This window comes from Pan troglodytes, chromosome 1, assembly GCF_028858775.2.
Source record: "Pan troglodytes isolate AG18354 chromosome 1, NHGRI_mPanTro3-v2.0_pri, whole genome shotgun sequence".
Classification (NCBI taxonomy): Eukaryota; Metazoa; Chordata; class Mammalia; order Primates; family Hominidae; genus Pan; species Pan troglodytes.
The window spans coordinates 84,433,469-84,457,086 of NC_072398.2; the positions used below are offsets into that span (position 1 = coordinate 84,433,469).

At 42.6% G+C, this 23,618-nt stretch overlaps 1 protein-coding gene and 1 long non-coding RNA gene across 11 annotated transcripts in view; both read right to left on the minus strand.

Moving 5' to 3' along the window:
• PBX1 (PBX homeobox 1) overlaps positions 1–23,618 on the minus strand; it is a 326,500-nt gene that overhangs the window by 206,771 nt on the left and 96,111 nt on the right. The gene's annotated exons all lie outside the window — the stretch shown is intronic.
• The window catches only part of LOC107969130 (uncharacterized), a 54,499-nt gene that overhangs the window by 1,794 nt on the left and 29,087 nt on the right, over positions 1–23,618 (minus strand). Inside the window, exon 2 of the long non-coding RNA XR_002939976.2 lies at positions 74–143. This is a non-coding gene — a long non-coding RNA (uncharacterized LOC107969130). The remainder of the gene's footprint in view (positions 1–73; positions 144–23,618) is intronic.

The window sequence follows — 23,618 nt, forward strand, 5'->3', positions numbered from 1 at the left end:
CCTATGTGAGGATAATTTCCACACCACGTACGTGATTTTTCTGGAGTCTCAGATAAATCTAAATTAAAATAACCTTAGAGCTCCTCCTTCTTGCACCTCCACACAGGTCTCCCCTGGAGCTTGGAATGCATCTAACAGATGCCCTAAGAGAAAAAAAAAAAAGTTGTTCATAAAACTACCATGCAGACTGAGGATGAGAGAGTGGCGTGTGAAGAAGATACCCTTAGCTGTGGTTTCCTTAGCACTGTGTTGGTAGTAACAATCTATCACCTTCTTCTTTAATAAAGAGGGGTTTTGCTGAGATAATTATATAAGTGTACATATTGGCTGATGAAAACTAACAGATTTCAAGACATAGGTTAAATTGTTGCAGGGATGTGGGGTTAGCCTTCCCCTAAATGGGCTGTGGCAGCTGGATGACTGGTTCCCAAGACTTTTCACTCAGGCCTTGGTTACCAGCTCATGTTCTCAGCCAGTCACATGAAGAAGGCCAATGGCTCTGCTCATCAAAAAGGCAATTTCCCACACATGGAGGGCAATAGCACAAAACTATTCTCTTTCATTGCCAAATGAATTGTGTTTGGTAATCTGAAAGCATCATAAATTATAGAGACACAGACCCGAGGAGGATTATGCCTTCTATGCTGGCTGTGATACACAGAGAGCCTTGTGTGGATACAAACAGGGCTGGCGGCTCCTGGGTACACAGAAAAGGAATGCAGAGCTCAGGAGCTGAGTCCATCATATGGCCTTCAGCTATGCGTCTTTCGTTCCTCTATCTGTTCCACCAAAGGACATCCTCATCCTATATAAACATATGGATACATGCGCAGTAAACAATTTCATTGGATCACCCCCTTTCACTATATCTCCTCTGTTCAAGAACCCACAATGATTCCCCATTACCAATCACATCAAGCCTACCATCCTTTCTTGAGTGTAAGGTACCAGGTTGAATTGAAAAGAGGTTAGTTTTAGACAGACCTGGGTGTGCATACTACCCATACATTTTCTTTAAAATGGAGCCAATAATACTAAATGGATAGGGTTTTTAACAAAATATATGTGAATTACCTACTTAAAATTCCCTTTGCCTCCTCTCCATAATCTGACCCTACTAATGCCATCCTATTCCATCACTACTGTAACCTCAAATCTGCATCACGGCCAAGCCAATCCCCTCATTGTCACCCTCTTCCCTTGCCAAAGTAGTTCCATGCTTCCTTAGTGCTGGCTACTATCCCCTCTTACTACACCATGAGTCCCCACCCTGCACACACTAAGATTTCTATGTATCTGTCCCTGCCCTATTTCTTCACCCCATCCCTACCTCCTCTCAATGAAGCCAACCTTAATTTTCATGAACCCCAAACCACTGCTTTTGTCTCGAAATATCATTATACTTTTAACCCATGCCACATAATTATCAACTTCATTGAACATTATCATCTGTGGTTTATATATTTTAGTCTTTTCTTCTGAACACTAGAAGTTCCCCTAAGGCAGAGATCAGTTCTTATACTTTTCTTAAGGATCCCACAGCACCTTCAAAATTGTAAATGGTGCAAATGATGGCGCTTTGTAAAATGTCAAGCAGTATATGCAAAGAGGATCCTCTTATTTGTCATAAACCATGGGGACTTGCCTGGAATCATGTTGAAACCTTAGAATTACCTTCCAGTTGGGAAAAAAAAAAAGGTAGAAACTAGGCCAAGAATCCTACCTAGAATGTCCCACTGGGTATGACAGTGTTGAGATGAGCCTGACACATTAGTCTTATTTAAAAGTAAAAACATTCCAACAGTCATTCCTTTTAGGTAGTTGGGTAGCACATTCATTTAAAAGCAGACCTTAGCCCCCTCAGGGCTTAAGGTTTGGGCAAAGGAACACTTGGCAGCTAGGGAGTGAATGACACTGAGAAAACAGCAACAAGGACATTAATGCGTATGAAGCAGGACAGTTAAATAGTTTCAATGTCACTTAGCTAGCAAGTTAGGGGGCTGCAGGCTTTGAACCCAGGCAATGGCACTCCAGAGGCTCTCCTCTTAAACGCTTCAATTATAATCCATTTCAAGATCTGGTGTCTGTGCCCAAAAAGCTGTTGACCATAAACTCCACACTTGTGGCAGCCAGGCTCTGTGGCTTGAGATTTTGTATCCTATCCTTAGCAACCATCTTGCTTCGGCGTGGTGTTCTAGTTTCCACCTGTTCACACAATCCTGCCTCTTGGCCTTGCCTTCTTGGTTTGACGCTTTGGCCCTCCTGGATTTGGTTTTACTTTCACATCTTGGTTCACCCTCAGTTCCATTCTCCTACTACCTTGAGGAGTAGGAGAGCTAGACAGACCTACTCTATGCCTACTACATAAATCTAGTATCTTAAGGTGTCTGCTTGTTCAGGAAAGGATCTGAAAACAGAAGGAATTAAATGTAGAAGCCCAGGCACTTGGTCTGGGCAAATATAGCACTCGTAGGTCCATGGAGTCCCCAGGTCATCCCAGGCAATTCCAAGACTAATTTGTTAAAGCACAAAGAACGCAAAATGCCTCCATTTCCTTCTTGCACCCCTCTGTGCAGTAAGGTACTTCAATCCAGCTCTCCTCTATTAAGGTGGGCTCAGGAACTGGGGTAAGGAGACTGGGTCTGCAAACTGCACACGTTCATACCAAATATAAAGGGCATAGCCCTAACAGCAAGGCATGATGGGAGAGGTCCTAGTGAGAAAAGAGGGTGAGAGGTTACCAGACTCAAACTGCAAGAGTAGAGACAGACCTGGCACACAGTCCACACAGAACACGGGCATGCACAAAAAGTCTAAAACCTAGTCTGATGAAAAATAGAAATCTCTAGTCTGATCTCCACCAAGATCTGCTTGAAAGTTTTCATCTAAGCCAGTGTGGTGGGATATAGCACTAAGAAGACAGCAGGCAGTCCTCAATGTCTGGGGGGGGTCTGGGTTTCAGTCCTGGAGCTTATTCATAATGGTATGAGTAATACCTGGTAAAAGGATCTTGTAGCCATAAAGGCAGTAAAGTGCATGATCCCTCATAATGGTGGGCAGGTAAGAGGTGAGATAAATCAGAATAATTCCTGATGCCCCTTACTGATGAAAAAAGTTCCCACCCACACAGCCTGCACTGACTCTGGCTGGCTAGGCCTGGGCAGTGCTAGGCAGGGAGGTGGTAGCAGGATGAAGCAGACTGCTGCCTCCCCCAGACGGGAGCTAGGAAGACAGACAAAAATGATTATTATTAGTTTGATACAAAAGTAATTGAGGTTTTTGCCATTGAAAAGGCAAAAACCGCAATTACTTTTGCACCAACCTATAATACTTCTTAAGTGAATGGTAAGGGAAAGACATGTCCTATTCTCTTCCATGTCAAGGGTCAGGTGACAGAGGTAGAATAAAGATCTAGAAGGAAATTTATATTTCTATTCCATTTCCTTGAATGAAATGGTTTTATACTTTTTCACCAAATTCCTAGGGAAAAGATCTGGTGGCATCATCTGTCAACCCAGGACCAATAATTAAAGACCTCAATTATTGTCCTGGTTCTGCTATCTACCAGCTGTCTGACATCAGGCAAACCATTCTAGACATCTAAAGCTCAGTTTCCTTATCTTAAAATGGGGTTAATCATATTTCCCTTGCCAATCTCTTTGAGTTGTTCTGAGAATCAAATAGTAGTATCAATGAAAGTATTTGGCAAACTATAAGCACCATGCTAAAGGAAAGGGTTATTTTCACGGCTACCATAAAATCATAACATCATTCCATCAAGTTTAAAGATCCTCTTGGTGGTGGTGGGGGGGGGCTGTGATTTCTTCCTCTAACTAAATACTCACTGTCACTTTTTGTCTCCATTAGGACAGGGTCAGTGGCCTCCAGGATCAGCTGGATTCAGTTTGAAGCATTCTTCATTTTTTCCAACTTGGTAGAGTGGGTAGTTTTGCTCCCCTGAAGCTATGGCACACTGGGTGGTTTCTAAACTCTGGCAGCTTTTGTAAAAATTTCTGCCTATTTAGTTGGCATCAGCTTCTTAATAGTACTTAGTGGTTCAGAATTAATTTCCCCACCACAGAATTATCCAGGACATTCCATGCCCATTTATAGTTTTCTCAGGACTCCTTGGCTCCTAGCTTTCACTCCAAAGCCGTCAACTGTCTCTGCAACTGGAAAATGGGTTTTGGTGGCAATTATCAAAAAGCAGATGTTGCATCCCAACTCAGCAAAGCAATGGTGACTTTGGCCAAGCCAAGAAAAGTAAAGAGCAAGGGAAGAAAACCATGTGTATACCAAAGCCAGAGAATCAACTAGATTTGTATTGAAAACACAAAGACACTATGGCTCTTTGGTTTAGAGTCAACTCCTCCTTCCTCTTTGTCCATGTGTAAGTCATGACCCCAGCATAACCAGACTTGATGTTGCAAACGGGAACCTGTTTCTAGAAATAAGCTACTTGGGGACACAAAAAAGAGTAGGAAGACTCAACCATAATCAACTTGAGGACCACAGACATGGATGTTTACCAGGGACTGATGGCTAAAAGGCAAACAAACTCTGACACCTGGTGAACGGCCAACTGGACGGGGAACTGGCTCATGTTAGAAACTCTATGTTCTGTATGTACTGGCGTCTTGTTTTCAGCTCATAGTCATTTCATCTCTGTGCCCCAGTTTCCCAATGTGTAAGCAGCGATATTCATAGCCCCATCCCTTTACTTTCCCTACAAGGGAGTAACGAATAAAGTAGCAGCTATCATTGTGCTTTTGTAGCAGAGGACAAGGGACTCCAGAGGCTCCAGAGACCAGCAAACCACAAGTCTGTCACTCTGCCCCCTAATGGCTGGGGGTAGCATGTGCCGAGAGATCCGCGTGGAATCACGGCATTCCCATAAAAGTTTCATCTAGTTGAGAAGTTTAGGGTTGAAAGAAATGTTTTCTTTGCTGAATTTACAAAGTCAAAATTTAAGCAGATTCCTAGGAGTTAAGTTTCTTAGGGCAACTTAAAAATGTTAGTAACTTTCGCCAGGCGCGGTGGCTCACACCTGTAATCCCAGCACTTTAGGAGGCCGAGGCGGGTGGATCTCGTGGTCAGGAGATCGAGACCATCCTGGCCAACATAGTGAAACCCCGTCTCTACCAAAAATACAAAAAATTAGCCGGGCGGGGTGGCGTGCGCCTGTAGTCCCAGCTACTCGGGAGGCTGAGGCAGGAGAATCGCTTCAAGCCGGGAGGCGGAGGTTGCAGTGAGCAGAGATCCCGCCACTGCACTCCAGCCCAGGCAAAAGTGCGAGATTCCGTCTCAAAAAAAAAAAAAAAAAGTTAGTAACTTTCCAGAAGAAAAAAATGCCAGAGAGGTTGGGCTGATGAAAGCGGAGAGACGTGGTGGCCCCTGAAGCTTGGACTCACTAGAGAACAAGTTGTCTCCTTTGGGAGAAATCCAGGTTCTGGGCGCCCCCAGCCCCACTCCAACCCTCTCTGGGGAGCACTGGTTACCTCTTAGTATAGGTGACAAACACCCCGGTGACTAATCTTCCAAGAAAGCCCCTTAACTGTGTTATGCTGGGGTTTTTTTTCAACCTTAATATAAAACATATCATATACTATGATCATTTTCATGGCATTTATATATCTGTTAGCATGTATGTATTGTAGGGATTTGCTTGGGTTCAAACAGGTTTGCTGGAATCCCTCAAAGAAGGACCCTATATAAAAACTCAGAACTATATTACATACACATGGACACCCACATCTGAGTGAGCTCAATGCTTTGGTGTTGCCCTTTTCAGTCAAGTACAATTGTGGCTTTAAGATAGCAGGAGAAATTAGACAGAGAATAAAAGAAAAAAGAAAACAAAAAAAAGAAAGGAGGAAAAGGATGACATCTCATTCCTGCCTTTGAAGTGGTTACATATTTACCAGATGAATTTTGAAAGAACAAATTATGGGTAGTCCAAAAGCCAAAGGCAATGTGAGGAAGGACACTCCCCAGATAAGAACAAAAATAGAAATCTGTATGTGCTATGTGTTACACACAGTTGCGAATAATCAGATGTACACACATGATGCAAAGGCACGCCGCTACACATTTATGTGATATTCAGACATATGTTCAAATAGAGGAGGTGAATATCTTTTTATAAATACAATTTAGCAAGTACAAGAATGCTGATCAGCTGCAGCTCAAGAAGAAAGGGGGAAAAAATCTTATGGAAATTATTAATACTCCAAGAACCTCTAAGACTCAACCTGAATGCAGACACTTAAGCTCTCAGCTTTGCCATTAAAGCTGGGGCCTAAATTATTGATCTCTTGCCTTTATCAGCATAACAGTCACGTCTCAGTATCGAGATCTAAGTACACTGCGGTCCCTCTGCTGCAGCCACTGAAATAATTAGGAGAAATTCTCATTAAAGGAGAGTGAAAGGTTCAGAGACAGAGGCAGAGCACAGGGTCTGGAAGGGTGTTAAATGTCTTCCATGGGGTCGAGAGATTACTGGGATCAAGTCCCCTGAGCAGTGCCCACCGATGACAGCTTATCAAAGGGAAAAAGTACAACAATAAACACATGCAGTGGCCCTCTCTGGTGTGTTTACACCCATGAGTATCTATGTAGAGACACACACACGCTGCAGAGAAATCACTCTCCATGACTGTTCGTATACAGGGAAGAGAGCTGTTCACAGAGAGAGAAGGGAGGGCTGTATATGTGGTGTGTCAACAGGGGAATAAAAGGGGGAAAAAAAAACAGAAAGAAAAACAACCAGAGTAAGAAAAATGCATGAAAAATAAATAAAAAGAAACAAATTAATAATGAAGAATCCACGGTGGACTCTCTTCAATTTAATTTATTCATTCTTTGAAAGTACAAGAGGGTCTGGAGAAGAAAGGGAAGGTAAGGCATATGGGCAAGCAGGCTCTATCTGATGAGCTCCCAGTTGGGCTGGCAGATACCAGGATAATATATACCACTGACTCAGACACCCACACTCACACAAAACCCTCATTCCAAAGGCGCAGCGGCTTTCTATTGATTTGAATGCAGATTTAACCTGCTTACTCTTAACCTCCCCCACCACTTACCACTCCCTGCCCCCCAGAAAAAATCAGCCTTACACACATGTTCCCAGAAATGGCCTAGACTTATGAGGAGGAGAGAGCAAAGGACAGAGAACAGCCTTTCAGAAATCATACTGATGGAGGGAAAGGGTAACGACAGGGGAAACTAAAGATGAAGCAGGTGGTAAAACAGCAAGGGAAAGGGCAAGAATGAACATAAGCCTCACACCCAGCTCCAGGCAGGCACATGCACTGGCAGGCGAGTGTATGCACATGCATGCACTCACACACAAAGTTTGCCCATCTTTAATGTCAACGTGCAGTCATTTAAAAGAAAAATTCCACCTCACACAGCTAATCAGAATTGTTAGAGAGACCATTACCACCAACACTGGAAACATCTGAAATTGATTATTTTTACTTCATTTCATTAATGAAATCCTCCAGCAACCAAGAACTAGCCCTGGACAAATTTCTATATAATGAAAAGGAAAAACAAAACAAAAACCAAGAGTAACTTCTCTGACTTTAAAAAAAAAAAAAAGGGCTATCTTAGCACTTGAAAAACACATATATATTTGTTTTGTGATTTCTGTCGGTGCAGAATAACTGAATCGAGCTGAAATCTGTTCCCACCATTTTGTGAGTGGAGACATTAGCATGGACCTCACATCCCATAAGGAGCACCACATCATTAAATGTCTTGGGCTGGTGCATGGGGAAGAGAAATGCGGGATGTCACTGGCTGATAGGGAAGAAGACTTGATGTTATTTATTAGGGAACACTTACCAGAAACTGCATTTTCTCCATTTGCATTAGATAAGGCACTGCTGCCTTTGCAAAGTGCACACGGGCGCAGGGACACAGGCAGAAAGAAAACACCCCTTCTGATCCTCCCCACAATGCTTTGTTCACTGTCCCCTCAATCTTAACGGCATCCAGGCCTTGGTTTACAAGAAGCCTTGCCCTATCACTTTCTTTTTCCTCTCTCTGATATTTTCCTCTCTCTGCTATTCTCAGTACTCCATTTTTCTGCCCCAGAGTTGCTTTATGCCTCTAAAAGCCCCTTTCTCTCTCTTAGTCTTGGCAGTCTTGATACATTCAGCTTCAAATGCTCTCTTGCCTGCTCCCCATCTACCTCTCAAACCTGACCCCACAGGCCTTCAGTCAGCTGGCTATTGAGATGTCAGAATGTCTGCAAGGAAAGGCCGTAGCAGCAGTGCCTATAGGTGGATTTCCCCCAAATCCATAAATTACAGGAGTCACACGGGGTGGAAAGGAAGGAGGGATAGCTGACATACATATTTTTTAATGAGAGTAAGGGCAAAACTGAGTTAAGGCTTCCAGTGGAAGTGCTGAAATTTCCCACCAGGGGATTCTCCTGGAAAGGGATTGAGTGGGGAAGCATAATTGCAAAATCCCTGGCCTCCAGGTTCCTCCCCAGCACTTCTTCAGCCTATCAGTCATCAAAACAAAAGATGCAAGCCTCAGGCCATCAGCTCTTAGAGAGGTCCTAGGCAGTTTCCCCTGGACCTCCCTGAGCGTGTAAAGGGAAGAAACCAAATATTCCTTTTCCATGGTGGAAGCCCTCAGGAGGCGCCTCTGGTCACTTGAGGGCAGAGTCCCACTCCTCATGGACTCTGCCTATGGCTTAGTACTCTCACACTCTCATAGCAGCCAGATGTGCAGGAGGAAATATTGTGAGCTGGTAGTCAAATCTTGATACTGCTGGCAGCTTTGGAATTGGAAGCGTGGAAAGGGCTTACAGAAGCCCAGACCATGAGGGTCAATGACAATTCATCAAGACAATATAGCAATCAGAAATATATATGCACCCAACATCAGAGCACCTAAATACACAAAACAAGTACCAACTGACTTGAAGGGAGAAACAGAAAGTAAAGCAATAATAGACACTTCATGACGGTCTGTGACAATGCCCAACATGGATATATACAAAGGAAAGGCCAACTGGATAGCAGGAAATATTAGAAGGCTGTGAACATGTGTTTAGGGCTAAGAATAGAATAGTGAACTCCCTAGGAGTATGAGGATCTGTTGCATGAACCCAGGAAAGGGAAGTAGGGTGTGCCCAGAGACAAAAGGTCAGAGAGGCAGTGTGTACATTCTAAAAAATTCTACTTCTGGAGAGGACTATTGGAGCTAGAACCCAGCCCATACTTAAGACTACTTCCTGGAAGTAGAAGGAAAAGAAGAGAATAAAATTTCTGTGAAACAAGTTTTGCTCACCTGCAACACCCACATCTGCTAGAAGAATGTGCCCCCACCCCATGTCCTCTGTGGATTTGGGAGAGGGCACCCCTTATCCCAATCCCTTGCTCTTAATTCCCAGTGCAGCGGTTTCTCCCCAACCTCAAGAAAGTGGACGAGTGTAATTATGCAGAAAGCACCACTGGAGCTATATCAATAAGACAGACGTCTGTTGTATCATTCTCTCTCAGTAAGGCATTTCTTCTCCCCAATTGCTCATATAGAATCATAGCCTAATAGCATCCCATTAACATAATTGCCAACACAACTAGTGTTCCGTGTCTCAGAGCCATTTACTTACTTTACCATAAAGAATACCAAAACAGCCCTAAAATCACAAAGAGGAGGGAAGAAGAGGGGTGGGTGATGGGGGAGGTAAGAGGAAAATGTTACCCCCTTTATATTCCCTTTGCTCCCCAGAGTGGGGCTCCAAGATGATAAACACAGGAGTGCCTCTCTCATCTGCGGGAATCGTAACACAGAGTCTTCCTACCAGACTCCCAAGCAGACGTGTGCTAAAATCTAAACGGATTCTGCCAGGCGAAATGAAATTCCCATTATTTTTAATTAATCCTTAATTAAAATATATTACTCCGCAGATTCCGCAAATCTCTCTTAATATGCAAATGCGGCCCATTCAAGGATATTTACATATCATTAATTAAAACGGCACATTCTTTCAGTCTAACAAGCTGAGGGGCTGTGGCTGCTGCCACATTGGCGCGAGGAGCCGGTCCTGGCAGTGCCAAGCTCATCTGATAAAAAGATGTCAAGTGTTGGCTGCGCCTGGGGAAGGTAAGGCGAAAGGGGAAGAGTATGTTACACTTTGACACTCTTGAGCACAAGAACTTCAAATATTATCTTGGGGCTGTGGCCAAGTGATTTTGGCAGGGCTCGGAGGCTCCCTGTTATCGACACCTATCTAAAGATCACCTCAGGAGACAGCCCAGCAGGGCCCTGGCTGGGAGACCTTGTATTTCTCTCTCAGGTGATCCTAAGTCATGGTGGAGGTGGGGTGGGTGGAGGAAGATGTTGGCGTGTGAGAGGTGAGAGAATTTGTATACATTTGTCCAACTTTTGCTACAGGAGTAAAGTCTGACCCTCAAAGTCGAACCACCGCCCCAAATCAAGACACAATCGGGTCTGGTGGGGAAACATTAAGCATAATATACCCATCCCTTACAAATTGCTTAGGTAAACAAAGGTCTTCCTAGGAAAGACCGGTCGCTTGGGTGTGACTTTATGCTCATTCCACAGAGTGCTGAAAAGACAAGTTCAGGACCATGTAGCCAAGGCCTGACTGTTGGGAACAGATGACAGGAGGGTGGTATGACATAGTTCCTGACCAAACGTAAAGGAGGAATTCACCTAGGAAAGGCATGTAGAAATGGACATCAATCACTCCATTTCTAAAGACAAGCCCTATCAATCAGGGAGAGATCTGCAAATAGCACTCCACCCACTCTGGAGGGAGAAGTGGGAGAAGGGGGCAGCCATTTGTGTACAGCCAGGACAGCCTGCTGGCCTCCCGTAGCTCACTGCCTGCAACACCTGAGACTAGGAAAGGCTAGGAAACAACAATACAGGAAGTGTGAACTGCATCTACCTCGAGCCTTGTTGTCCTGAGACCTCTGGGAATCCCCACATCTGAGAGTCTCACTCATCAAGATGGGGCTGCTGGTAGCTGGCTGGGCTCTCTCACTAGCTAAACGGCTCACTCCTGCACAAGTATTTGAAATGCGTTGTCTCGGCAAAATTACAGCTGATTACATCCTGTAGATATTTGTGGCCATTTCTTAATAGGTGAAACCAAGAATATTAAATCTTTGAATGCCAATGATCTACTGTGAAACTATTTAAATTATGACAGGGGTCCATGTGATGTCTTGAAGCTGAAGCAGCTACCCAGGGACTATAATCTAAGGCTTCTGGTCTTGACCCAAATGTCCACTGCTTCTCTGTAGTTCTGCCAGGGTCAAAGTTATTGCTCTGCCTGTATATATATAGACAGAGCTATATACACACACACACACACACACACACACACACACATTATACATATTATATGTTATATAAAATACATATGTTATATACATTATATTATATAGATTATATTATATATTTGTGTGTATATATATTTCTGATTATAAACTTCTACAAGGCAAGTCCCTTAGCTAAAAAGGTCCTTGCATTGTTTTTTACTTAGCTCATTGCCATGCAAAGACAGGAACTAAATACACGCCCAGTGCAAGATTAGATGAAATCAGTAAGAAAAAGGGAAGGTCACAAGGCCAAGGTTCATGAAGATGGAGCAGTTGGCCTGAAAAAACCTTCAGAAGCAGTGTCAGTCTGGGTAGGGTGAGCAATGAAGTTTTCAAAGCAATTAACTAGAATGGGCAGAACCATCCTAAGACAGACACGATGTCAGGCTCTATTCTTAGGGTGTATCTTGGTGCTTCACAGCAAATTCGGGTTCAAATCTCAGCTCTATACAGGACACACTCTGTGACAAAGAGGGTTCCATAACATCTCTAAGCCTCAGTCTAGGTATCTGAGAAACAGAGAATCATTGCCTGCCTTAAAGGGTTCTGTGAAGATTCAATGAGACGACCTAATAACAACCTCAGCACATAATTAGGACTCAGTAGAAGGTAGCAAGTAGTAAATTATTATTTATTTTTACTACTTTTTTTCCTTTAGGCAAATGGCTTAGTCTCTAAAACCCTTTCCAATTTAAAAATTCAGTAACTCCCAGGAATCCTCTCCTTCCCGTCCCTCATCCTCCACATTTGCTTCAGCACCTCTCCTAGGCCCATAGGTGTTATTTACTGATATTCTTGGAAACTAGTATAGGGACATTTCCATTACTAAAATAGCAATAACAGAGGCCCCACAGTTCTATGAGTTTATCAAGCAGCAGAATATCTGCTCCATCAGCCAGAATCTGTTATCAGGCTTCTTAGAGCAGCTATCATTATTTCATTTTTCTTACTCAGACCAATCCGAGAATGAACACCCTGGTACATTATAACAACATAAGCATTAGCTAAATACATCACTGGATCTTTGAAACCTTAGGCATAGTTATATACAAAAACAACAAATAAGAATAATAATAATAATGGACTTAAGCCTTTTGTTAGCATTTGTAATATGTCCACTGAATGCAGACATGAACAGAGCCTCTTTCCTTTCCATCTAGCTTTTGAGGCTTTGGGGAAGAAGGGCTGAGACGCCAAGTGGCAGTTGAGAAACCCCCAGGAGAGACCACTATGTTAGACAGTCACCCCAAGAGTATTGCAAATGGGGACATCCTCTGGGAGGTGAGGGATTCGTGGGAATAGTGAACGGTACCCAGGAGTCACATCCCGTATCTCTTCAGCTCCATCTTGTCGTGCATACCATTCCCTCCTGGAGTTGCCCAACACTGAGAATCCCATACCGAAAATTTTATGGCTGCCTAATATCTTTAAGGCACGACAATTTTGATAATTCCCTACTTTACAAGTCCCATCTTCTCAAGGCCAAGCCAGAAAACTTAAAACCCTAGACTCCCTTGCAACTAGGTACAAGCAGATAAAATGGGTCCCATGAATCTGATGAAGCCTCACAGCACTTGGATTCTAAAAAGCAGCAGTTTAATTTAAGGGACTCAATCTTTTGCCATCCACAATGACAAGCTATGTAGTTGTTTAGGGGTGGAAGCAGCCACATTCCTGATGTTAGGTCCTGAGTGTCCTGGCTGCTAGCAGCAGAGGTAGAGGTGTTTCCAGTGGAGACAGCCCCATAGGGTAGCTGGGTGCTACAAACACAGGTTGCCAGGCCCTCCAGACATTCTATGAACTAACCAGTGTCCCTTTGTTTTTTTAATCTGAAAAATTGGGCTGGGTTCAGTGGCTCACACCTGTAATCCCAGCACTTTGGAAGGCCAAGGCGGGTGGATCACTCGAGGTCAGGAGTTTGAGACCAGCCTGGCCAACATGGTGAAACGCTGTCTCTATTAAAAATACAAAAAAATTAGCCGGGCATGGTGGCGCATGCCTGTAATCCCAGCTACTCTGGGGTCTGAGGTGGGAGGATCACTTAAACCTGGGAGGTAGAGGTTACAGTGAGCTGAGATCGCAACACTGCACTCCAGCCTGGATGACAGAATGAGACTCTGGCTCAAAAAATAAATCAATAAAATAAAATAAAATCTGAAAATTTTAATAAATTTTTAAATAAGTTTCTTAAAATGTTTAATACTTTTTTATTTTATGTTAAGTAGCCAGACTGAATTATTTTTAGCACAACTAAAATTTCTGACCGATACAGCTATGTTGCCAATGTGCAAGAGATCATCTAGTCTTTCCCATTTAGACAGGAATATTGTAGCTAAACTATTCACAGAATTTATTACAGAATTCAAACTCCACTGAAGAAGGTTCACAGTCCTCCTTTTCCCTCTTTTACAAAATGGTCTCTTTTCTAAGAACCTGCAACACAGATTCCAAGCTTGTACTATGATATGGTTTGGCTGTGTCCCCATCCAAATCTCATCTTGAATTCCCATGTATTGTGGGAGGGACTCAGTGGGAGGTAATTGAATCATGGGGCAGGTCTTTCCCACGTTGTTCTCTTGATAGCAAATAAGTTTCACGAGATCTGACGGTATTACAACGGGGAGTTCCCCTGCCCAATCTCTTTTTTTGCCTGCTGCCATCCACATAAGATATGACTTGCTCCTCCTTGCCTTCCGCCATGATTGTGAGGCCTCCCCAGCCATGTGGAACTGTAAGTCATTAAGCCTCTTTCCTTTGGAATTTGCCCGGTCTTGGGTATGTCTTTATCAGCAGTGTGAAAACAGACTAATACATACCATCACGACCAGAATAATGCAGAATGATGCCAGGACTTGTCTCATATGATAGGGGTTCAACTCAAGCCAAAAACTCTAATACATTGTGCCAGTTGATATTGTGACTAGTTTTGGTATGGTCAGTTTTGGTTTGGTCACACCTGACTGTGGGAATCCAGAGTTGGCTTGGTACTGGCGGCAACACAAAGGATGTACCGGGGCTTCCCACAGCTTCCCAATTGTGGTGACAGTTTTGGTACGGCCATCACCAGTTGTCAAAGGCAGCACAGACATATGACTAGAGGGACACCAACTAAAAAACTCCCTCATCTTACAGAGGAAGCCACATAACCTCAAAAGGTCAAGACACCTAGACATGGTCTGCCTGCTGGTTAAATGTCAGATCATAATGAGAAGGAAAGACTTCATTATATGAAGATGAGGAAAAAGTGGACTTTCTAAACTCCATGACCTCAGTTAACCTGTTTCAGTTGAGACATCTATGTCCTTCTCTTGAACAGACAGACACTTCCCTTGGTTATGTAGATTAATATTAGGTAATTCAACAAACTCACCAAATGCAAAGTGGCTGCTCAGTCTCTGACTGACAATGCAGCCTTTTTGCTCTTTCAGGATTTACCTGTCACAAATGGGGAGACTGTTTGAAACCCCCTGACAAAATAATCAGGCACCATTCAGCAGGTGCTTGGATTCCCACACAAAGGACCACCATCTTTCACTTTCTTTAATACTTGGCTTCTGAGAAGAGTTATTAACTTAAATACCATCTGATTAGTCATAGCTCTACTATGAAAGTTGGCCTGGGGTTCACCCCTAACGTACCTGGCAATTGATATTTTATTTAAGGCGCCAACACACTTCAACATACTTTGCTAATATAATTATTTGCATAGGACTATGATGGATAGGATATCATACCAAGAGCAATACATTGAGGAGCACTCAAAAAGGTGTTTGATGATCTCATAAATGTTTTAATTGCAATGACAGACAGGTGCAATCATCTCATTAAATATAAGTATCTTTGATATAGCTTTACTTTTAAAGAACACACAGCATGTCGATGATAAGTATCTTTACGTTCAGGTCCCAGATCAGGCAAGCTATGGGCCAGAGCCCAAAGCACGTAATGTTGAACAGGTTCTACATATCATGAACAGTAATGTATTATCACACTACATCATGTTGTACCATAGGGAGAAGCAATCCTACTAAGATACTTTCTACTCTGACCAAAACTCTAAATAAAGGATGGGAGGAAAAAAGGAAGGAGGAAAGGGAAGGAGAGAGAGAGAGAGAGAGGAAGGCAGGAAGGCAGGCAGGTAGGAAGGCAGGCAGGCAGGCAGGCAGGCAGGCAGGAAGGCAGGAAGGCAGGAAGGAAGGAAGGCAGGAAGGCAGGAAGGAAGGCAGGAAGGCAGGAAGGAAGGCAGGAAGGAAGGCAGGCAGGCAAGAAGGCAGGCAGAAAGGTAGGCACGCTTCCATTTGCTTAAGTCATTCCTTTGACTGACATGCTTAAGGCTATGGCTTCTGGGAAACTATTTGAAAGTTACACAGCTGGGCAAGACATATTTTCACTAGTTGTGCTGATGTTAGCACCAATGTATTTCTATGATATCATCAAAACATTTGTATTTTAGAGTTGTAGTTCTTTATAATAACCCTCACAATAATAAAATAATAAATGAAGAAGGTAGTTCTAGTTCAGGAGTAAGAAAAACAATATCTGATCAAAGTTCTGCATATTAACCATCACTACAAGAAAAAAATAAATGTTCACACATGTTCACATGCATGCACATAATGACATAGAATGATAAACCTTCACAGTACAAGGTGACGGTGACTGTAACAACGAAGCTACCAAACTCTAGGCAATTACGGGAAAGACAAGTGCTTGAGCATGGGACAAAGGCATCTCACTGCCACCAGGCTGTGCAAGAGGCCTTGATCCACAGAATGCTCAAAGCTCACACTCCTGAATCCTACAGGGGATCACAGATTCAGGGAGGCTTCAGGCTTGTCTGGAACAAGCTGAAGAAGGCTCCTCGGACCCTGAACCAACAGGAATTGACATCAGACCATCACAACTGACTGAGGAAATGCATAGTCGGCTTGGTACTGGTTGCAATGCAAAGGATGCACTGGGGCTTCCCACAGCTTCAAGGTATTCTGCAAAAATCCTATTAACTCTGCCTACACCCTGTCTCCTAGAAGGCCCAGAGTCTGGTCAGATGGAAATTTCCAAAAACAGACTAAAGAAGTTTTTGTTTGTTTGTTTGAGACAGAGTCTTGATCTGTTGCCCAGGCTGAAGTGCAGTGGCGAGATCTTGGCCCACTGCAACCTCCACTCCCCAGATTCCGGCAATTCTCCTGCCTCAGCCTCCTGAGTAACTGGGGTTACAGGTGTGCACCACCACACCCGGCTAATTTTTGTATTTTTACTAGAGACAGGGATTTGCCATGTTGGCCAGGCTGGTCTCAAACCCCTGACTTCAGGTGACCTGCCCACCTAGGCCTCCCATAGTGTTGGGATTACAGACTTGAGCCACTGCACCTGCACCTGGTCTAAAGAGGTATTTAAAGGAGAGCTCTTCAAGTCTGGGAAGAATTGATTTGTTAGGATTTGGAAAGTACTCAAGAAGAAAACATTTAGGCAATTGATGCCCTCCATGAAAGTGTTCTTTTTAGGTCTTTAGTCCTTTTTTTCCTGTTTTTACTCTACAACCTATCCCTGCTTGAAAACATGAAATAAATTTTTTAAAAATTAAAAAGCTAGCACTACTTTTTTTTTAACTTCCAATGAGGTGATAATGCCTATGTACACATTAACTAATACCAAAAATAAAATTACAAAGGTCAATATAAGAAACTGGCTTATGGCTGGGCACAGTGGCTCACGCCTGTAATCCCAGCACTTTGGGAAGCCAAGGTGGGTGGATCACCTGAGGTCAGGGGTTCGAGACCAGCCTGGCCAACATGGTGAAACCCCGTCTCTACTAAAAATACAAAAATTTGCCAGGCATGGTGGTGAAGGCCTGTAATCCCAGCTACTCGGGAGGCTGAGGCAGGAGAATTGTTTGAACCCGGGAGGTGGAGGTTGCAGTGAGCCAAGATCATACCATTGCACTCCAGCCTGGGCAACAGAGTCAGACTCCATCTCAAAAAAAAAAAAAAGAAACTGGCTTACAGTGAAATTGCTGGTGATCCCTAGACCACAATATCAGGGCTTTCCCTGAGGATGTAGAGGCCTCTTTGACATGAACCATTGGTAATGTTATCCCTCATGCCAGATGGGATGTCCTTCAGACACACCCATGGGAGAGAGGCCCTCGGCTGGATTCATTCACAGGTGTTCAAAACATCAGTATTCCTTCCCCACCATTACTATAGATGCTGAAGAACTAAAGGATAAGAAATGCAAGGGTTCAATCTCTGAAGAATTCACAGTCAAATAAAGAAGAGTTAGTAGACAGAGAAAAACATAGAAAAAGTCTTCTCCTCTCAGCTGCTTCCAGTCTGTGTTTACTTAAATAAGGTGAACAGGCACACCAACAAGCAGTATGCTTGCCTTCAGATGTGATCAGCTGTTGGCTTCAGCTGTGATCAGCTGGCAATTCTCTGGGTTTCCTCCTGTACCAGAATAGAACAGGTATACATCAAGGTGCTTGGCTCCACCAGTAAGGTAGGTAACTTAGTGCTGAGCAGAATTTGTGAGGGGAGAGGATATGAATCCTAGAAAGAGAATTAGTAGTCTGAACAACTGATATGTTATTTGTAGGCACAGACCACAATCTATATTATTGTTAAAATGAAGAAGAAATAATATACTTTAAAAAAAATCATCCTATGTTTGGTTTTCTAACCTCAATGACTAGCAAAGGCACTGAAGAGCTGTAGTCAAGGATGATGTACATAAAAGCTGCTCTGTTCTGTTAACCAAGAAAAGCAAGCAATGGCAGCAGGCGTCAGTATAACCACTAAGTGTGACCTCTAGACAAAACCACTTCCTTCTCCCTCTGCTGATGTTACTACAACTGACTGTGGTTTTATCTAGCTGATAGGGTGACAAGGAGCAAGTTAACATAAAAGGAATTTATGTAATGGCACAGGTCCTACACTTTATCCCAAGAGGAGGTCTGTAAAGTGTCCTTGATCTTTCGCCAGTCTTACCACACAGGTGTTTTGGGTCTCAGCACTGCCATGTCAGCTGCAGCTGAGACGCCTCAGCTCCCTGGCAGGTGCTTTTCAAACCCAGTGTAAGTTCCCCAAAGCTCCAGGCCCCAGCATGTCCCACGTAGGCAAGGTCCCCAAAGGGCTCCATTCAAAGCCCAAACCCGTATTTCAGGTTTAGACAACATTCCCTTATATTTCAAAGCCAGGTGCAATCCTTCTCCAGTTTGCTTAAACCTTGTTTTCTACCAGAAATAGTTGGCTGACTCAGAAAACCTTGTCCTTATCATCATCTACCCTGTAGAATATTGCCCCCAACCCCTCCTCATTTTCCTTTGGTGAGTAGTTTTAGAAACAGCATGAGATTTTTCCCTAACTTCTACCTGTCAAGGTTTTTGGTTGCAAACTACAGAAGTGGACTCTGGCTCACCTACCCAGGAAAGGAATTTATTGGACAGATAGGCAGTGCCTCTCAGAGTCAACAGGAAACCTGGAGAATCAAGCTCAGAAAAATAAGCACAGACAGCTGAGAATACAACCAAGGTGCTGCCAGAGGAAGCCTGTTAGGAGACAGACTCTGGTACTGCTGGCTTTGGGGACTTACCCTCACCACTGCCACCACCCTCAATTCTGCTGCTACCTCTGAGGCATCTGTAGTAATCCTGTCTCTCTGCTTAGCTCCCTCAAAACACAAGACTGGGCATGGCTGGCTTTCCAACTGGCCAAGCTTAGTGCTCTTGCTCAAGCTGCCAGGGAGAGGGAACAAGGGAGGATGTGTGAAGGGGGAGGCAGGTTCTGCAGCCACCCAAGCCAATGGAGGTGTCCACTCACATAGCAAAAAGATGTCCTTCCCAAACTCACCTGCTGCTTCCTCGGTACAAATCCCAACTTTCCCTTGCTCACTCAAAGAACTCCACTTGATTCAACAACCATTTTTTGGATGTACAGCACATGTTTGGTGCTATGTAAGGTGATTTAAGAACACAAGGGAAATATATGCTACAGCTTTGTTAATATAGAGGGAGGAGAGTTACATTCCCAATGAGGAAGTGGCAGAAAAATGCCTTTTCCAGGCCTGTAACTAAAAAGGAAAAGATCTGTGGATGCCTTTGATTTACCCCCTTTTCCCTCAGAAGATCTGGATGCAGAATTCCAAATGGTATTTCACCCTCTCCAGCTGAGATGTTGTGAATCGATGTATATCTGCAAATCTGGGCACATTCCCAGGATGTGATTTCTAGAGCTTAAAACAACGAACCTAATTCCCAACAATTCAGGGAAAGAAATATTCCCTCTCTGTGTCCATGTGACATTGTTCGTTGTAGGGAAAAGAGATGATGAATGAATCAGCCCTTTCTTAGTGCCTCCTACCCATCAGACACTGTGCTATGAGGTTAATATGTGGGATTGCCACTGGTCCTCCTGAGTCTTAGTGAGACAATGGGAATGGACAACGACTGGAAATCATGGAGTCTGAGATCTAATCCTGGCTCTGTCATTTAATAACTGTATCCACCAGGGCAAGTTACTCAACCTCTCTGTCTTTTCTTTCCTCAGCTATAAAATGGGGATAATAAGAGCGTCTACCTCAAAAGGTTGTAGTGCACAGGGTAACAGATAACATATGTAAAGTGGTAATAACAGCATCTGGCATGTACATGCTCAATAAATATTGGCTGTTATTATTATAAGGTAACTATTAAAATCCCAAATTTACAGATTAATAATCTGAGGGTTGGAGAGGTGAAATAGCCCATCCAAGGTCATAAAGACCAACCTCATATGTAGATATGTAGCAGGCTGGAATGCCAAACAGTTATGACTCTAAGAACCATGTGACACCACGCTGTGTATACACTTATATAGTGTCAAACACACTCGGGGATATCAAGCTGCAATCCAGAGAAAAAGCTGTAGTGTCACAGCTTTTGATGCTGAGGAAATGTCACAGCCATTATCTGTATTAATAGATCTCTAATATTTTATCTCTAGTAATTATCTGTACTTATTTTGGTCATTCTTGGAAAGGCAAGAACTGAAATCGCCAGAAATCCCTACGACCACAGCAGATAAAAAGCAGTTTTCAATCAGTTGAGCTCCACAACAGGCTGATGAGAACCTTTGGAAATGGCAGCACTTGCTTTACTGGTGTTGGGGTATAGGGTCACTTTTACAATTGAGCTAAACAGTGGCTGCAGAATTCGCATGGGCTGTAAGGTTGATTTGGCTTTTATTTTAAATTCCAGTCTTTCTTTTTTTTTTTGTACCTCATTTATTATTTGTGAAATAATTACAACTTCTGAATGCCATTATGAGTTAAGAGAGAAGGGGTCTAGCTTTTGGACTTTAGGTCTCCCCATCTACCACCTGCCTGCTACCCATCATTCTGGCTCCCCAGTCCCCCAGAATCTGCCTGACAGTGGGACACGAATGCCCACAGGCGTAACAATGAAGCTGCTGGGAGGCCATACCCAAAGCTACTATGATGATAAGATGGCAAGACATGGAGTGGCAAAGGCACCAGAAGTTTAACTCCGGGACTATCTGTCCATCACCTTTCTTTCTTGCACAGCATGCAGGTTGCATGGGCTTAAACTGTAGTGGTCAACAAAGCCACACAGATCAGGGTGAGCAAATGAAAGGCAAATCTAACTCAGGTAGAAAAAAGAGCATTTATTTCCTTGACTGGTACCCTATCAAAGGAAAAGTGGGGCTTCTTTCTACTTGAGAAAACTCCCGATTCCCCAAAAAACAATATGCCCACTTATAGGTCAACTCAGATTAAACAAGAAGGTTAATGCACTCTACATCCAATGCTCCATATTTTACTATCAACTAAGTTGTTATTAGCCTCTTGCATGAATTTTGAGCCTTGTTTCTGTCCTCTCAGAACAGGTATCAAGAAATACATCTGCTAGAATGTAAAATTATCATTTCATTTCTAAGATTGAAGTAAATATTACTTAACATGTTGTATAAGCATTTACTGTTACTTTGATTTTATTGCTTCAATTAACCCAGTTTTAATGCATCATGATAATATTAGGTTTGGTTTACCATATTATTATTGCCTCCTGTTGAGATAAACATCTCCCAGATACATGACAGACAGCAGATGTCCCCACCTTCTGAATAGATACCAATGTATGATGCATCTTCTACATCCTAAAAATGTTCAATTAGAACAGGTGGAACTGCCCTAATGACTGAAATAATTGCTCCTCTTTGATGTTCTTCAACCACCATGGATTTTGGAAGCTTGTCTCTTGGAGCCAATGACATTTTATCATCTCTACATGTGTTCTTATCTTCCCACTCTGTGGAAAACAGTACCAATACACTCCATTGTTTTGTTTTGCTTTATCAAACAGCAAATTATATCCTTATTTGGAATAGAGTATGTTATCTTAATATTATCGCTTTAGTCAAATACTCCATATGGGAGTTTGAAGGGGGTTTTTGTTTTATTTTACACAGGCTTGGTATCATATATACAATCCACAGTCAACCCATGTATAAACTCACACTTGAATCACCAGTTGATGAAAAATATTATCTATTCTTGGTATAGTATGATAATATAATATATGTAGTAGGATATTATAATATCATTTATATAACATAAGAATACCTGTAGCAGAACTGATCTCTACAAGTCTCATACATTATTAGTCATATTACAAGAATTTCCTGTACATTTTAGCATTTTATTGTCCTTTATCCTTTCTATTTCACATTAAGAAGGTTTTTTTTTTTCCGTCACTTTCCTCTATAGCCATCACTCAATCTTAAATTGACAAAGCAAATCCTCCAGTGGCATCAAATGCACACCATGTGTTAGCCAAATTTCAGACAGGTTTCCCCTCATAATTTGTCTAAGACGAAGGGAATAGATATGTTTAGTTTCAGGGAAGTGAAACTATTCAGCAATATCAGTCTGTTGATCTAAACTAACTCAAATGAGATGAATTCTTTTCTGACTCTTCAAAATATGGATTAAATTAATAAGAAGAATGCAGATTGTACAGGCAAACAAATTAAGACAAAAAATTTCTATGAGATGTACTAAACATTTGCCTCCTGAATTATTGTTTACTTGAAAAAGAGCTGATTATATTAAGTATTTAAATGTAACTGAGATTTTTATCAGGACAGAAGTGCTTTTGCTGTTACCCATATTTAATCCAGCTACCTGGCTAGAGTTACATTATTATATATGTATTAGACCAATATTTATGTGGCACTTCTTACCATTGAGTAGCCATATCGATAGATCCTAACAATTATTCATTATATTAAGCAGCCCAATTTCTGGTCAAATAATCAGATGAAAGCATTTTATTTTGACTCTCTTTTAAAAATATCATTTCTAAAATATTTTTAAATGTTCCATATTAATTCCATTCTCCACCTGCAATTGAAGGCTAACTGTCTATATAATCTCCATCTATTCATGTTATGGTGAATACCTACCCTACATGCCTTCTTGTTCTTGTTCCTGTTCCATATATCTACTAATCCCAAAGGCAGCCACAGCCTCATTTGTCATAGAAAATCTTCATCAAGTCCTTACACCATGTTAGACTATGACAATCATAGTAGTTTCACTGCATATTGATGCCATGTAAAATCCTATTCACTGAGATTTAGGGGGGCTACATCACATTAACTATATACAATGTTTTACAAATCTAAAGCCCAGTGCAAACACACACACAAAACCAAAACAAATGATTGCAGTCAAGGAGGTCAACTGAAGTTCCAGATCAGCAAACACAAACAGTAAGTCAATCACAAGAAAAAATTTCACTGAACGTTACCAGAAATATTCATACTGTCTTGACTGTCTCAGTAAACCACTACAAGAAATGGTGGTCATCCTTGGAAGATTAAGAGTGGTCCCAACAGCCATGTATCTCAATGTTGTACTCAACATTGGACTTTTCTACTCCCAAAGCCAGACCACACTCCCATAGCATGGTGCTCTGTAGAAGACAGGCAGTTTAAAAAAGACTTCAGAGGCCGGGCACAGTGGCTCACTCCTATAATCCCAGCACTTTGGGAGGCTGAGGCGGACAAATCACCTGAGGTCGAGAGTTCCAGACCAGTCTGACCACCATGGAGAAACCCCGTCTCTACTAAAAGTACAACATTAGACAGGCGTGGTGGCGCATGCCTGTAATCCCAGCTACTTGGGAGGCTGAGGCAGGAGAATCACTTGAACCCAGGAGGTGGAGGTTGCAGTGAGCTGAGATCG